We start from the raw sequence: 17301 nt of genomic DNA on the forward strand, positions 1-17301 counted from the left end.
TTTTTTTCACCAAACTATTTACGTATATTTTTGGTTCTATAAATTCGTTATTTTCACCAAGAATATTTACGTGTTTTTAACGCTTATTTTTATTAAAATAACGTACATTTTACGTTATTTTAACCAAAATACAAACGTATTTTATCCATACTATTTACGTATTATTAACGCTTATTTTGAGCTTTATTTACGCATTATTAACGCTTATATATCAATATTTTTAACGCTTATTTTGAGCTAGGTGAATTGATAAATTTTTCGCGAAAATTTAACTAAATTAATTTCAATTTATCGTAATTTTAACCGAATTGTTAACAATAGCATATTTTAAGTTTTTTTTTTTAACTAAGAAGGAAAGAAACCATTCCGTATTTTAATGTTTACGCTGCACTAATTACACTAAAAAATATAGCATTTACTTTTTATTTTAAAAAAAACTTTTAATTCTTTTCGAACTAAAACTAAAATAACGGAAAATAGCCGATATTCATGTTTTTTTTTTTAGAATCCTAGAAAAAGCTTGTTTTTAATCTCACACTTTCTGTAAATTTTTACAATTCAAATTATAACTCAACGAATATGGAATGCAAATCTTTCTACCTCTTCACAGCAGCATACTAGTTTATTTATGAAGTTTCATGTCCCTCAGGAATTTTTTACATTTTTCATTCCTAAAAGTTTGTAATATAAAGAATTGGTAGAAGAAAAAATTACTCAATACTTACATGATTTTCCAAACCCGTATGGAAAAAAAATATTTTTTTTTAGTTTAAATTAATAATTAAGAAATCTACTGCTGTCCTAAGTCCATGTTTCCAAATTGCTTGCTGGAAATTATCTACTCTTCTAGAATGCTTTTGGGTTCATTATTTTTTTTTTAAATGCATATATTTTAATTTTTAGCTTGAAAAATTTGACTAAAATTTACTTTAACACACACACGAAGTAAAAAAAAAAAAAATATTAACCAAATTTACCATTTGATTTGTTTACTTACTAAAATTACAATTTTTCTAAGTCTTATGTTCGTAAAACTAAAATTTTTAATCCAGAAGAGCAGTTAACTAAATAATTTTAAATACAGAAAAAAACATTAAATCAAATAAGATTTATTAAGTTTTATTTATTTTACAACTATCATACAATATATTTACAATATATAGATTTACAATTATAACACATCGCCACAGATCTGAAACATTCGTAACTTCTTCCATCCCGCTGTTACTATCACCTCTTCACTGCAATGTTCCTGGAAAACAAATAAATATTTTAGCATATGAAAAAAAAATATACCGGACAATAATATTAAATTGTTACAACCAACAGTAGATTTCTAAAACGAAGCAATACTGACTAGATAAAATACAGTTAAATAAAATTTTTTAAAAAAATATTAAAACTGTTTATTATTTTCATGGAATTTCTACTAAGTATATATCGATTGAGTACATCCAAATACTTAGATATAAGAAAATCTATTTTACAAATTTTAGTCACATATTACACAACAAAATTACATACATATACAGCACAAATCTGAATTAGAATATTTCATAATTTTTTTTATCCTAACTAAATCTTACATTGAAGCCAGCAGTAAGTTATAAACAAAACGTAAAATTATTTTTCGTGTGGCTTTGAGGAGAACTCCTCCAGAGTTTTAGTCTGGTGCTGTTGGCTGCTTTAGTAACAAGTAAGAGCACATTTCTAATAGGGGAACAATGAAGGAATAAAGGTGTCAATTGGTTTACCCACGCTGACCTAAAATCAAGACAAAACTATTCACAAAACACTCCTATTTGAAATTACTTTTTCTCATAACCGCAGTACTTGCCACGACATGTGCCCATTGTCAGGTAAAGTACTCCTAAAAGCTGCCCTATACTTTCTGTTTATTTACTTATCATCAGAATTTTATTTTCCTCTTTCATTCTTTTCATTTTTTATTGCTCCTTGGCTGCAATTTTCATTCCTCTTCAGAATATTTTGCAAGAACTTTGTAGTTCAGAAACACAATTCGATTAGTTTCAGTTATGTAATTTTTAATTTCTCATTTATTAAAACAGTAAAAATACTATGCCTTTTAACACTAACAGTATCTTTAATATACAAAAGGAGTAATTTTAACAAATTCAGTAATTTGTTAAACTATATATTATTTAGTTCAAGTGAAGAATTACATTTTACAATTGCCTCTGTTTAAGCTTTTTTAAACAAAAAATGGTTATTTTGAAAATTCTTTAATTTCTGTAAAATCGCTGCTAAAACGTAACACTTTACTCCAAAATACATTAGAAAGCTGTTTGGTGATATAGAAATTCATTTCCACAACGGAATTCTTAGTAATGGTGGGAAAAATAGGAAGGGTGGGAAAAATAGGTTCTGTGTTCCTTGACCCTAGTGTGTTACAATCAGGTTGCTTGGGGGCAGTAAAAACTTTATTTGTTTAAACCACTTAAAAAGGACTGGATAAAAAAATTTCAAAAAAAAAAAAAAACTTCACACACAAAACACAGTTTTTGGAGAAATATCTTAATAAATATTTCTTCGAAAAATGTGATTAAATGAAAGGAACACAATGCTGTTAGTTAATTGTAGCAACATGACAGAATGTTTGGAGTAATGCAGTATAGCAATTTTGAACTATAAAAACAATTCGGAGGAACAGCCTTAAACTTAAAATTGTTTCAAAAAATAATAATTTTATGCTTGGAACTAATTAGAAATTATCTTTTTTAATGCTGCATATATATATATATATATATATATATATATGAGCAAAACAAAATTACCAACTTTCCACACCCTTGCAAAAAAATAAAATAAAAATTTTTTTGAACAAGTATAGAGCAGATATATCAAAATTTTTTTAAACTTATTTACAGATGTGAAAACAAATATATATTTTTTTGTCAAACTGTAATTCATATAGTTTGTAGTAGTGATAATTTCCATTGCATGAACTACTTAACTTACAAGTTTTCTGCAATATTAGACATTTAACGTAAATTTTACTTAATAGTTTTTGTTAAAATAAAAAGTTAGAACATAAGTGTACAGTAAAATGCAAGAAAATATAATAAATTAATGAAAACTAGTCAGTCTAACTCTTTTAGAGAAAAGTAAGCATTTTTTGCAACCTTGATATACACAATGAATCGTGTTTCAAAGCATTTTAATCATTAATACTTCAACACCAAATAATAAACACAAAAACATTCACTTGGAAAAATAAGATATTTAAATAAAAGATGTTTTCAAACAGTATGAAATCAAAAATTTTTTCATTTAATGTAAGCATAATAATATAGTGCAGAAGTTATTGAAAAAAAAAACTTTATAAAAATAAAGTGATAATATCATAGACAGATATATCATATAAATAGAAAATATCATATGTATAGTCATAGATATAAAATCATTGATTAAAGTTAACAATATTGAAAGTTCAATTTCTAATATGCGGAATTGTAGAAAACTGCAGATGTACACAAAAAAAAAAAATATATATATATAAACATATATACAATTGGCTTATTTTAATTAAAACAAGGATAATTTGAAATCTTGTGGCAGAATGTTTTTGAGCTATCTGCGACTAAACTCTCCAGCACTAAGATCTAATTGCAAAATACTTTTAATACAAACAAACATATATGTTGCTAATTTAAAATGGCAAATATGCTGTGTTAACAAAAAATAATAATAATGATTTTCTTAATTTAACACGAAATAATTTTTTTTTAATATTATGGGTGATATTCTCACATTTTGTTGGTGGGAAGACACACACTTTATTAGCTTCTTCGCATTTTGTAAATAATCATCACAATAAAAAAATATTAAATATCATGAAATACGTAGTAGCAATTACCCCCCCCCCCCAAAAAAAAATATATGATGTAATTACGTAAATTGGACTCCTCAAAAGCGTGTTACACTTTGAAATTAGGTTGTAATAAATAATATTGTATAAAAAATATCCGATTTAAAATTTAAGGAGAAATCAACATCTATAACTTCTAAAAATTCAATAGAATTTAAAAAAAAAAAAAATAGATAGCCTTAAAAAATAGATACTCAAATGCTCGATTCGAGTTTTCCATATTGTTTAAATATATCAAGATGGTTAAGAACCAAATGAAAATCAATATCAATAACTGCCGAAAATACTATCAAAACATTACGTTGATTTATGATACTATCGGTGAAAATTGAGCGTGTCAAAAACTGATTATCTAAATGCATGATTCAAATATTGCCTGTTCAAATATTTCTGTAAAAAAGAAAAGTAATATTTTCTTCTTTTCAAGAGAAAAATCTTTCTGCAAGAGATCTGTAAAATTTTGCAACAATGTCGCCGTTTCGCTGCGATTCTGCCACGGAGATTTGAAATACTGAGCAATATGCATAAATCTTAATTCCCCGAGAATTTCTAATTGATGTTGTTTATTCATTTTATAATTCATTTTAATGTTTGCCAAATGTTTGGTTTGAGTAGCCTTAGCCTTTGAGGGATTCATCAATCTGCATAATCGCTGAAGAATTCTCAAAAGCAAAATAGAAGTTTCAGAATTTGTTTGAACTTATGGAGGACTATGAATAAAAAGACTAATTTAATGCAGATAAAACACTTTTTTTTTTTAAGTGTCAGTGAAATAAAACATTGGAACAGCAAAAATAGTGGTGGTAAAAACAGTAACAGTTTACCATTCTACTTGATACTAACAATGAAACTTACACCAGAAACTTCTATTATAAATTAGTTGAATAGTGCAAAGGCTGATGATTGTGCATGAAATAATTAGGATTCTATAGTACATGGAAAATATATTTACAATATATGATAATTCATTTTAAGAGACAAATTTTTGAGTACTTTTATTTGTTGTTATTGAAGCATGGGCAGCCTATGTAAACAATGTTTAATTACTTTTTTTAATATCAGCAAAAGTAATCTGAAATAATTTTTAACAATTGATTTGATCATGTTTATAATTTCACGAATTTTTTTACCCATTTTTAAGCACAAGAAAAAAGGAAACAATTCAAATACAGTTATTTCTTTAGACATACTTAATTCAGGTACCTTCAAATGAGACTTGATGGAGGTTCATTCTCAAAGCTAGATCCTTTTCAAAGATCTTCCTCAGAAGTACATCAATAGATTATGAAAAAGAAAATTCATTCAGTTAATACGTTTAAAAACATAGAAATAATTCAAACATATTTTGTTTTGTTTATACGGGCACATTTATTATTCAGAACTAGAGAAGTAAGGAGTAATGGTTTGGCAGAATGTTAGCTAAAAAAAATGGTGAAATACAGAATATATTTTTATAGCAATATTTTAAAAAAAAAAAATTCATTAATAAATATTTTTTACGAATAAATAAGTTTATTTATTATTAAAAATTACTCCATGCTTATCTATATTAGTGGAATGGGCTAAAGGGAAAACAAAAAACTAAACCAGAAATACTTAATAAAGTTATGAAGTAAAATAGAAAGAGAAAAAAAATTATCATAATTGTTACAACAAAACTTCCATGCTAAGAATAATATTTTTTGTAAAGCAGTATCCATAAAGCAACATTAACTAAAATATAATCTATTAGAAATATGTTATTAAAATGCTGTGTTATCTTAAAAATGCTAAAAAAAACAAAAGATTATATACAAATGTAAAACAGAAAAATCTATTTTAATTCTCAAAATGAAATTTTAAAGCTTTACATCTCAGTCTTTCCAATTATCATATTTTCCAGATAAGAATAAAGACAATAGAAACATTCTTAATTACTGTGTCATACAGTTAATAAAAACAAAGTTTTTTAGAAATGTAAAAAGCTAGGTAAAAACCAAGACAAAAATTGTTTAAAAGAAAAATTTAGCAATAAAAATTTCAATTGAACTTTTTCACCTAGCAAGGGTCTGTCTAGGTTTTTCTGATAGGTACCTATTTTATGAAAATTTAGACATAATTTGTGAAAAATTAAAAACTACATTAAAAAATCAACACAAAAATATGGATATATCGTTTCTTAAGGAATACAAAAATAAAATTATAAGAAAAAATATTTTGTGAAACTAATGTTTTTCTAAAGTTGAATTTGTGAAGGTACTGTTAAACGGTAGTAAATTTGGCCTTGACAGACCTCTGCCTAGGCATATTTTTAGAATACAGTGACTATAAAAGAATTAAAAAAGTTTTAAACAGCAATGTAAATTTAAATAAAAGCTTGAATAAGAATAATTCTAAAGATAATTTAATATTGAAAATTACTGCAATTATTTTCCATATCGTTTTAGCTGATAAATTTCAAAAACTGTTTCAAAAATAAGAAGAAAAATTTCCAGTAAATGTACAACTGGGTGTTTTTTTTTCTTTTTAAAGATATCATGTTGCAAAATAAATAGTCAAAAAACTATTTTGTCCATGTGAGATTTTCTCTTGCAATAGCTTGTTAAGATGATACTTCCACGACATTTTGGTTGAAGAACCATCTGCTATAGACTCTTGTAAAATTTACACCAATCAAGCATGTTTAACCCTTGGTTCTTTAAAAAGGTAAAGTTAAAAGAAAATGCCACTACTCAACTTTTTTAAAAATGCAACAACTAATAGTTTTTATACTTTATAAGACAATAGTAGGTAAGTAGATAAGACAGCTCAAATTAATAACAATATGATAGGACTGTTTCACACAACACTTGTCTCGTCTCATTTGCTAATAAAAATGCCATCTCGTACTGAGTAGGCAAAACAGTAAGAAAAATGCCCGTATCATGATCTGCCGGTGAATAATCACTATATCTTCTAAGCAACTTCCACGCAGCAACCAGGAGGAACTAAAAAAAAATTAACGAACAGAGATCAACTTGAAGAGTATAACTCGTAGCTACCTTTCGCACACCTTTACATATTCTTTTAAAAAGTTAGCAGTTAGAAATCTATTTGGTGCCTGGACGATAGCAGTTGGCATAACTGCTCACAATACAGAAGTAACCCTAATAGGGAATTAAAAGTTTAATGAGTATTTCTATGTTGTTACCTATGGATAAATATTTATAAACTTCCAGCGGTCCACGAAAAATTAAGAAAATATCTCAGAATGGGAGTAACTCAGAGAATATAAGTTGAAGCAACCCTCAGGAAAACTTCTACATACTTCTTTTTAAATTTTAGCAAAGTACAAAATATATATTTTTTTTCTTGTTTCAACATTTTTAGTTGGCACAATCTAGTTCAAATAGGGAAACATCCCCTTTTATTTGATTCATAAAATCAGGGGAGATCTCTATAAAAGGAACAATGGCAGAATAATCAGCACGTCTTGGCAACTTCTGGTATCGGAGAAACTGAAAGAAAGTTAAAAAATCACAGAAAGGGACCAACTCGAAAGATATAACTTGTAACCATTTGGCAAACATTCATGTTTTTTTCAAAAAAAATTTCAAGTTTATATCTATTTGGTAGCTTGGCTATTGTAGTTAGTGTGACAGGTTAATATATGGAAATATCCCCTAAAATTAGTGAAACAGAAAAATTTACATTATAAATCTAGCTAAAATTCTTTTCCACTCCGGAAAATTAGTTTATCATCACCTGTGGCAGAATAATCAACAGGTCTTGGTAACTTCCAGTGGCTATCATCACACTGAAAACAAAACATGGGAAGAAACTCAACAGGGTATATCTTGTAGCCACTACCCCCTGGCAAACCTCTACAAGTTTTCTTTTATAAATGTATGCAAGTTTGAAATCCACAATAGTAGGCGCAGCAAATCACAGAAGGAAAATATCCCCTCTACTCATATTTTGGTGTGTAAAGTCAACCATGATTAATGACATTTAAGTATTATCTTCAGAATAATGCTTATAATTGTTACTTTTTGTTAATTGTTATTTATTATAGCAACAAAATTTGTCAGGTGAATAAAATAATGCAGCATTAATTTAATAATTTTGATAATTAAAGCTTTAAAATAGAATTTTTTTTTACATAAGATCGCAACTAGTTTAACTCAGTATTTCAGATTAATATTCCTTGATTAAGCTTAGGTACCATCAGAAAACTTTCCAAAAATTCATGATTTTATTAAAAATATCTTAACTGCATAACAATCGTATATAACGGGTCTGTATTTCGTCTCTTTACATTAAGCACAGTAAATGAGATTCAACAAATTCTCTTGCTTTTTTCCAAAATCGTTACGTTTTGTCATAGTTTGTTAAACTTCGCAAATGATAGGCTTAGAATATTTGTGTTTATTTCAAGCAGAATTAACTACAATAATTATTTACTTTTTTTGACAGTGAAGCATTATAATGAGTTAACATTCTAAAATAGTAATAATTAAAGTAAGGAATAAAAGAACTTACCATTGAATTCGGCGTATGTAAACACACGCGTGCAACAATGTAAATAAATGTAGGGGTAGCTAGTGTAGGGGTAGCAATCCTTGTGTAGAACTTGCTCCCACGGAAAAGGAGTGAAAAGTTGAAACTTAGTATCGTTTAATCCACTTGTAAAACAAAAACTCAAATAACTGAAAGCAATGTGGAGAGTACTTTTGAATCTATATTGTTAATCAATTTTTTCTCTATTTTTGATTTTTCTTCTTATTTTTCTTATTATTATTCTAATTAAACCTGGAATAAAATGCTACATTGTAGAATAACTTCATATAATATTTTTAAAAAAGTTAAATAAAACTGTCAAGCTTTTTTTTAAAAAATTATTACTATTTTACCTGATGACTTAAAGAAAAATGGAATTATATTGTTATGTAATGTTATTTTCATTACAGAGATATAATAGTATTTTATTTTTACTAGTATAATATTATTTGAATAGCTTGTACATAAAAAAACTCGATTTTAATGCTTTTTATAATTTTCATGAATTCATAAAAATTGCTGTTTTATGCTCTGGAAATGTAAAATTATTATAACAATAATTTATTATTAAAAGATAAATATTATAAATTAAGATCACTGATTCGTAAGACATACAAGATTATTTAAAATACGTGATTATTTATTTTAAAACTTTACACTTTTTTGCTTCCTCTAACCAGGAACTTCATATCCAATCGTTAGGAATTAGAGGATCGTACTATAGTAATTTAACTAAATGAGACATTAATTATGTTATATTTTAAAACTGTAAAACTAACAATATACATTGATTTTTTTGTGCATCATATAGGCTGATCAATGAACCATAAATTGTAGGATTTCCATTTAATCCGAAATGAGAGTAAGAAAGATATTGTAGAATACATTCTACGTTAGGTCTTCCATCAAATCAAAAAGATTTAATCTAACTACATCCACCAATGTAAAAGTTTTATCGATTAACATAATATGGGATCAACATGTACATTTATTTATCTCTGGTTAATTTTAATTATTATATCATGATTACATGTTATTTCTCAAATTTCGTGCTTATTTTTTGTTTTTCTCGTCTGCGTAGGTGAAGATTTTACATACATTAATTGGCATGCATAAAGGCATGGTCTCACGATTTAGGTATCATTTTTAGTTGTTGGTGATGACCGTGTTAAAAATAATAGTTTGAAAAAATTCATAAAATATTTATTACATAAAAAAATACACATTTAAATAAAAAGCACCTTTTAAATCATGATTTCATTTGGAGAAAAGAAAAAAAAAGAGGTAATATCATGCATTTGAAAACTTGATTATAACAATAAGGGTAAAAAAGGGTGTCAAGTTGTTAACATTTCTAGTGGATCAAGTTATTTTCATATAATATATTAAATATTTTATATTTAATTTCAGCTGGAAGGATCCATTTTCGTTAAACGTTCCGTTTCCCTCTTCAGTGCTTTAGATAAAATAAAAAAAAAGTAAATTCTTATGAATCTGTTTTTTCGCTTGCTGATATTTGTCTTCATTTTAAAAGCAATGTATGTATACATTAAAAAGATTTTGTTGAAATTTTATTCCCAGATAACACAGTGTAAACAGATAATGTGTCAACGAATTAATGAAGGTAGGAGTTAGTTACGTCGCACTAGAGCTGTACATTAGGCTTATCATCCATTTAGACTTAAATCTGAAGGGGTAGGAAATTTTCTCCAGATCCCTGTACATTTGGCACAGTAATGCGATCGACCACAGGCCTCTCGATTCCACAGATTTTAATAGCACATATATCGCATGTACTCGGTGGTGTCGAGGATCGAGCACCGCCCCCGTCAAGGACTAGAATGGCCCTTAAAACCCCTATTAACCGGGAACTAAGCCTAAATGAAAAAATCTTGGTCAAAAAACAAAGAAAAAAAATTTGTCGCACTGATGTCAAAATATGAAAAAAACAAATATTTAATTTCTCTCTTCTTTTTTTTCTTGCTGTTGTTGTTAATTTACGTCGCACTAGAGCTGCACAATGGGCTATTGGCGACGGTCTGGGAAACATCCCGGAGGATGATCCGAAGACATGCCATCACAATTTTGATCCTCTGCGGAGGGGATGGCACCCCCGCTTCGGTAGCCCGACGACGTGCGCGCGAAGTCGAGCACTTTACGGTAGCACAGTCTAACGAGGACCAATACCGCACACCCTCGGTCCCTACGCAGACTGATCCAAGTGGCACCCGCACACTGACCGCAGCCAGTGATGTTTGACTTCGGTGATCTGTTGGGAACCGTGTCTTAACGATCAGTCCACTGCGGGACCTTTTTTTTCTTCTTAAAGGTGGTTTTTTTTTTTTTTTTTTTTTTTTTTTTTTTTTTTTTTAGGATCTATGTATTAGCATTGCAAAATTTAGGTCTTAACTTCAATTTTTGAGGAACTTTCTCTTTTCCTTACTTAATTCCTTTTCTTTTTTATTTATATGATCTAAATAATTAAAAACAATTTATTTAACTTCATTAACTATTTAAAACCTTCCAAGCATTGTGTCCCTAGGTAAATTTTACTAAAATTCCCTGTTATGTAACATTATTGCCCGATATGATAAAAAAAAAAAAAAAAAAAAAAAACAGACTATTCAATCCAAGAAAGCCTAAAACTGACAGCTCGGAAAAATAAACCGAACTAACACTCTAACTATTTTTAAAAGTACTTCAATTTCACATACACAAAAACTCACTCATAAATAATATTTTGCAAAGAAATAAAGAATTATCATTACTTGCTCTTATAAAAAAATTATTTTTCTGACATTACAACAAAACTTACAATTATTATTTATATTTTATGCTATTTTATATTATTTTTTATATTTTATAAATTTATATTATTTTTTACTATATATGATTTTCATAAATAATTTACTTATTGCAATTAAGATTTTATAATTAAGCAATTTCCAGATTATAAAATTCAAGATTCAAAGCAAAATTTAATAAATTTGTAAAAACGTTGTTGTGTGTAAAAACGTCTTTTAATAACAACCAATATTTCAAAACTTCCCACACTAAATTTTATTACGAAAACTAATTATGAGAATTATCTTTTTACCTGTTATTTGATATGCATTTTTTTTTTCATTAATAAATATTATATACATTAAAGAATCAAGATTGATAAATTTTTCAAAATACTTTAATTCTATTTTTACAATTTATGAAGTTTTTGGAAGGAAAAAAAAAATTAAATCAGTATTTTAAAATAAAGTAAATGTCTCTTTCATGCAGTAAGAACATGGAATTTAAAAGTAGACACATTTCTTAGCAATTATTTTGAAAAAACTTATATACGGTAAGCGATTATTGCAAAGTAAGAAATTAATAAATAAATGTTAACAAAATTAACCAAAAATAATCGTTTCTATTTCATGTTGATTGAAGTAGAAAATAATAATTAGAATATTGTATATTATAAATTATTTTTTAAAAACTCGTATGGCGAGCGATAATTGCAATATAAAAAAATAGTGAATCAATTTTTACATAATAACAAAAAATAAATTTTTTAAATTAAGATCTTTGAATAATAATAATTATTAGTATTCGCATATTAACATCCCACTCTAGAGTAGGCTCGAACCTAGGACGCCGTACCCTTGAGGCGAACGCTGTAACCACTACACCACGACTCTTGTTCTGGACAGAGATAATTTAAATTTAAGTATAATGTGTTTTTACGTTATGTTCGTTGCATGTCAAGTAGTGGAAATTTTTTACTTTGTTCAGTATTTTGGAAAATTTCTTAATTTTCATCATAGTTTAGTTATATAAGAATTAAAACTCATAGTTCCCTTGTCAGTTACTGATAATGAGCCGACTCAATATTATCAACAAGCAAATATTTATAACCAGTTTAATAAAACAAAAATAATTATAAGTATTAAAAATTAAATATGAATTGTAATGAAAATCTGCAATGTTCAGTTTATTCGAATTCAAGTGAGACGTAAAAGATTATCTTTCTTGGGCTCTCACAGGTTCATCCTTTTTGCTTGAAACATTTTTACCACTAAATTTACGTTTATAATCCCAAACAATTTACGTAAATATAACTATGCAACAAAACGTCAATTTTTCGTTAATAACACGTTTTTAAAAAACGGTCAAAAAATGGATAAAATGTACACGTTAAAATAACGTATTTTAAGTACGTATTTTTAACGAATTATTTAAAGGGAAAATTGATAACGTTAAATTGACGTAATTTTAACGTATACGTTTTAACGAATGAAGAAATGGTGAAAATCATTACGTGAAATTAACGTAATTTTAACGTATGCGTTTTAACGAATGAAGAAATGGTGAAAATCATCACGTGAAATTAACGTAATTTTATCGTATACGTTTTAACGAATGAAGAAATGGTGAAAATCATCACGTGAAATTAACGTAATTTTAACGTAAGCCCAAAACCTTATAACGGACGAACGGATTTTTAACGTTTATTTGCCCTTTCATGCTGCATGGGATGGTTTAAGCATATTTACGTGATAAATCTGTGAACTCTCTCTTTTTCCTGGAATATTCACTAAATAATTAGTTTCAGACATTTTGCTTTCTATCTTCCCCGGCCCAATCCATTGAGCAGACAATTTATTAGCTCTAGATGTAGCCAAAATAAGAACCAAATCTCCGGCACTAAACTCTCTCCTAATACTATTTTTATCGTAATACGATTTCCTTTTTAACGCTGCATCTTCCATCTTGTTAACTGCAATTTCTTGGCATCTTTTAAACGGTTTATTAGGTGAAAAACGTATTCCGTCGCAGGAGATTCGTCTATTTCTCTTTTGGTCCACTGTTCATACAACAAAGTTTCAGGAGTACGCAAATTTTTTCCGTGTACTAGCTCTGCTGGCGAAAATCCTGTACTTTCATGTGTTATAGTTCTCAAAGCCAAAAGGGCAAATGGTAAAAACTTCTCCCAGTCAGAACTAGACTCCAAACAAAGTACTCGCAAAATCCGCTTGATAGTTCTATGAAATCTTTCTACGGGATTCGACTGTGGGTGATGAACGGAACTATGCCGAACCTTTATGCCAAATCGATCAAAAAACTCAGTTGTTAGCATGCTCATAAAAGAAGTTCCTTGATCGCATTGGACTTCTCGTGGGAAACCAGTTCTACAAAAATATTAAGTAGGGCATCAGTCACCGACACAGATCCTATATCATTCACTGGGATTGCTTCTGGATATTTTGGCGACATACAAATGGCTGTAATCAAGTATCTTTTTCCACTTGGCGTGGTGGGAAGAGGACCAACTGCATCAACGTTTAGTTTTGAGAATATTTCCTGTATGACCGGTACAATTTTTAAAGGAGCCTTTTTTTTATCATTTGGTTTCCCCGCTTTTTGACAACTATCGCAGGTTCGTACGAATTCTTCCATCTCTTTATAGCATTTTGGCCAAAAATAATATCGCGCCAATCTATCTTTGGATTTGGTTACACCAAGGTGTCCGGAAGTACTTTCATGACATAACTTTAAAATTCGGCTTCTAAATTTCTCAGGTATAACTAAAAGTTTTTTTTCTTCTCCTAATCGTCCTTCTTGGCATTTAAAAAGAAGTTTTCTTTCAACCAGATAGCGATGCTTACTGTTTTGATTCTGAATAACTTCTTCCACAGTTTTAAAAACTGATTTTAACTCGGCACTTTCCTGTTGAGCTTTAACGAATTCATCGTGATCTACCTGTATTAAAGAAAGTTCATCAGAGTTGGCATTTAGAGTTGGTAATATCTCTTCCATTTCTGAACTGACGGCATCCGTTTCTAAAACTGGCTCGTCATCTTTTTCATCTAAAATAATTTCTTGATTTTTATTATCTTGTTCGGAAGAGTTTTCGGTATCGTTCGAATTTTGTTGCTCATATTCTTCATTTTCTGCTTTTAAACGAGCTTGCGATCTGGTACTAACTGCGTTTAACTCTGAAATTTGCATTGGCGTCATTTGCAGATTTGGCAATCTAGCCGCTGTTCTATTCCCAAGGAGATATCGACCTTTATCCAACTCACTTCTAACCACAGCCGCTTTGGTTACAATGTTGCCAAACTGACCAGATAACGAAACTTTTGCTAATGGTAAACAAGTTGGGCCTTCATCTAATGGTTGTTGTACCCACACAGTTTCGCCAGTAAACATATCTGGAGTCACATATTTTCTGCATATGATATCAATAGTTGCACCTGAATCTCGAAGAACTGGCATCCTAATTCCATTTACTTTCGCCATAAGAGTGTACGGAGTTAGTAATTTGTCTTCTTCGTGTCCTGCTCCGATTCGATTAACTTGAGCGGGTGGCTTTTGGCACTTAAGCTTCGGGCACTGAGGTCGTAAGTGATTAGTAGATCCACATTCGTAACATTTTAAAGGCGTACGTCTATCAAATTGATCATAATTTGCTTGCTTGTACTAATATTTTCTTTTATTTTCTTCCTTTCGACTATTCTTTGAAGTAGCTCCCTGTGAATTTTTCCGTGTGGCATTTTCTTCTCGCCAATTGAATCTCCGATTTTCAGAATTTACCTGCAAGTCAATTCGTTTGCGACTTCCACGTACATTCTCGTACTCGTCAAGTATTTCTGCCAGCTTTGTAGATGAAGTTATTTTTGACCAAGTGTCTATAAAATGATCACGCACTTCATTGGGAACTCTTCGTCTAGTTTGATCAGTAACCATTAGATCCAGCAAGGTTTCAAAATCTTTTACTTCCAATCCTTGAACCCATTCGTTTAAATAGTTCCTTAATTCAAAAACGAAATCTTTCCAACTATTATCGAACTTCTTTTGGTGCTGAATAAATTTGATCCTAAATTTTTCTGGACTTAGCTTAAACCTCTTCATTAAAATTTCCTTAACATGATCATAGATGTACGTTTGTTCTTCAGATTCTCTTGCTATTAATTTTGCTATGTCAGGTGAAAGAAAAGATAATAAATGAGTAACCCACTCTTCTTTTGGTATTTCTGCTCGTTTTGCTTGAAGCTCAAAAATTACTAAATAGAGACTGATTTCATCTTCCTTAGGATCAAAATTCTGCATTAACTTATGAATATCTAACTTATTCCGCAGAGTAGTGCCAATATTTTGATTTGAAGGGCCACTTAATTGGGCACTAAGCCTTAATTTCTCGAGTTCAAATTGGCGTTCTTCTTGTTTTTGCCGTTCTTGGCGTAGTGTTTCTTCCTCTTCTTCTTGGCGTTTTCTTTCTTCTTTTTCTTCTTGGCGTTTTCTTTCTTCTTTTTCTTCTTGGCGTTTTCTTTCTTCTTTTTCTTCTTTTTCGATACGATTTTCTTTAATTGCTTCTAATATTTCTTTAACTAGATTCACTTCGTAATTTTCAGATTTTTTTATAAGATTTATCAACTCACATACTGTAACATTTTCAATAATAGTTTCGCCCAATTCCTTGCATAATTCTACCAAATCACACTTTTTTGCTCGTCCCAAGAAAGCCATAAGGAATAATATTTGGAACACAATTCCTTTAAATCAAATGGTAAATCGATCCCACCGCTGCCACCAATTAAATATAGCTGTAACGTATCATAAGCTATATCAAGAACTATTCAGTTTTTCTTTTAAATAAAAACTTTTATTAACAAACACAAACATTAAGAAATATGCAATACCCGTAACGGGATAGTGAAAACATCATAAACAACTGGAAAACCCGTAACGGGATATAAGGAAACTCAAATTCCACAATAAAACTAATCTAAAAAGAATCAACAACTCTGTCGTTCTAAATATTGACTTCTAATTTAATCGTCTGCTTTTATTTTAAGTTTATCTCTTTATGCGTTTACTTTATTTTAATTATGATTTTGCAAACCCATTATTTCTTTAATATTTTTAGACTTTACAATCGTCTGCTTTTATAAATTCTTTAATATTTTTAAACTTTACAATATATATATATATATATATATATATATATATATATATATATATATATATATATATATATATATATATATATATATATATATATATATATATATATATATATATATATATATATATATAGTAATTTAAATTGAAAATATAGAATTTGTTGTGAAAATTATTCCTCAGTTCTTGAGAGGAGCGAAACAGTTGCTTGAACAATTCTCAGCAACTTGTTTTAGTATAAAAATATTTTTAATTATGTGCAATCAAAATAATAAATATTAAAAAACTATTTTTGAAGTGTAAAATCAACAGTGCTTAATTGCATAAGAGGATGCAGATAAAATAATAAGATACGTGCAAGGAATAAAACTTACTGATTTGAGGAGTTCTGCGACTCTCTCTACTTTGCTCATAATTTGAGCTGCATGAGAACCTAAAAAAGTGGATAGGAAGGAATTTATTTGCCTTGTTGCTTAAATTATGCTAAACATTTTTACACTTAAAACTAATGATTGCAGATTAATCAGAACTGTCTTAATTGTATTATATTGAGAATTATTCGCACTTTTTGTGCCTTTAAGTGTTTAGCAGGAAGGGAGAAAAATTAACAAATACTGTGCAAAGATTTTCTAAGCTATTTAAGCTAGATTAATTACATTGCTACTACTAGGTTATTGATTAGAGTTTTGAACATGAAATTTAAAAAAATGACTGGCTGTTGCTGGAAAGATCTGATTCCAATATGTTATTTACAATTTACAGTTACAGACAGTTTTTTTTCTTAAACTTTATTTCGGCAATCGAAAAAATCAATACATTAAATCCCATCAATAGTATTTTTTTAATCTTAAAGAAATATCTTATTACCTACCATTATTTGCAATGCATACTTTTTAACATGCTTATACGTATTACAATAAAAAAAATTTCAAAGGGTATTTAAAGGAAGTTTC

At 28.6% G+C, this 17301-nt stretch overlaps 1 long non-coding RNA gene across 1 annotated transcript; it reads right to left on the bottom strand.

The window, feature by feature from the left end:
• Nucleotides 1-1103: 1103 nt before the first annotated feature.
• LOC147814170 (uncharacterized) lies at nt 1104-11433 on the bottom strand. The gene is made up of 2 exons (XR_015432708.1): nt 5080-11433; nt 1104-1252 (listed from the first exon to the last, which is right to left on the bottom strand). It is a non-coding gene; the product is annotated as an uncharacterized LOC147814170 (long non-coding RNA).
• Between the last annotated feature and the right edge of the window lie 5868 nt (nt 11434-17301).

Source organism: Parasteatoda tepidariorum, chromosome 3, assembly GCF_982258835.1.
Source record: "Parasteatoda tepidariorum strain Cologne lab strain chromosome 3, Ptep-v5.0, whole genome shotgun sequence".
Lineage (NCBI taxonomy): Eukaryota > Metazoa > Arthropoda > Arachnida > Araneae > Theridiidae > Parasteatoda > Parasteatoda tepidariorum.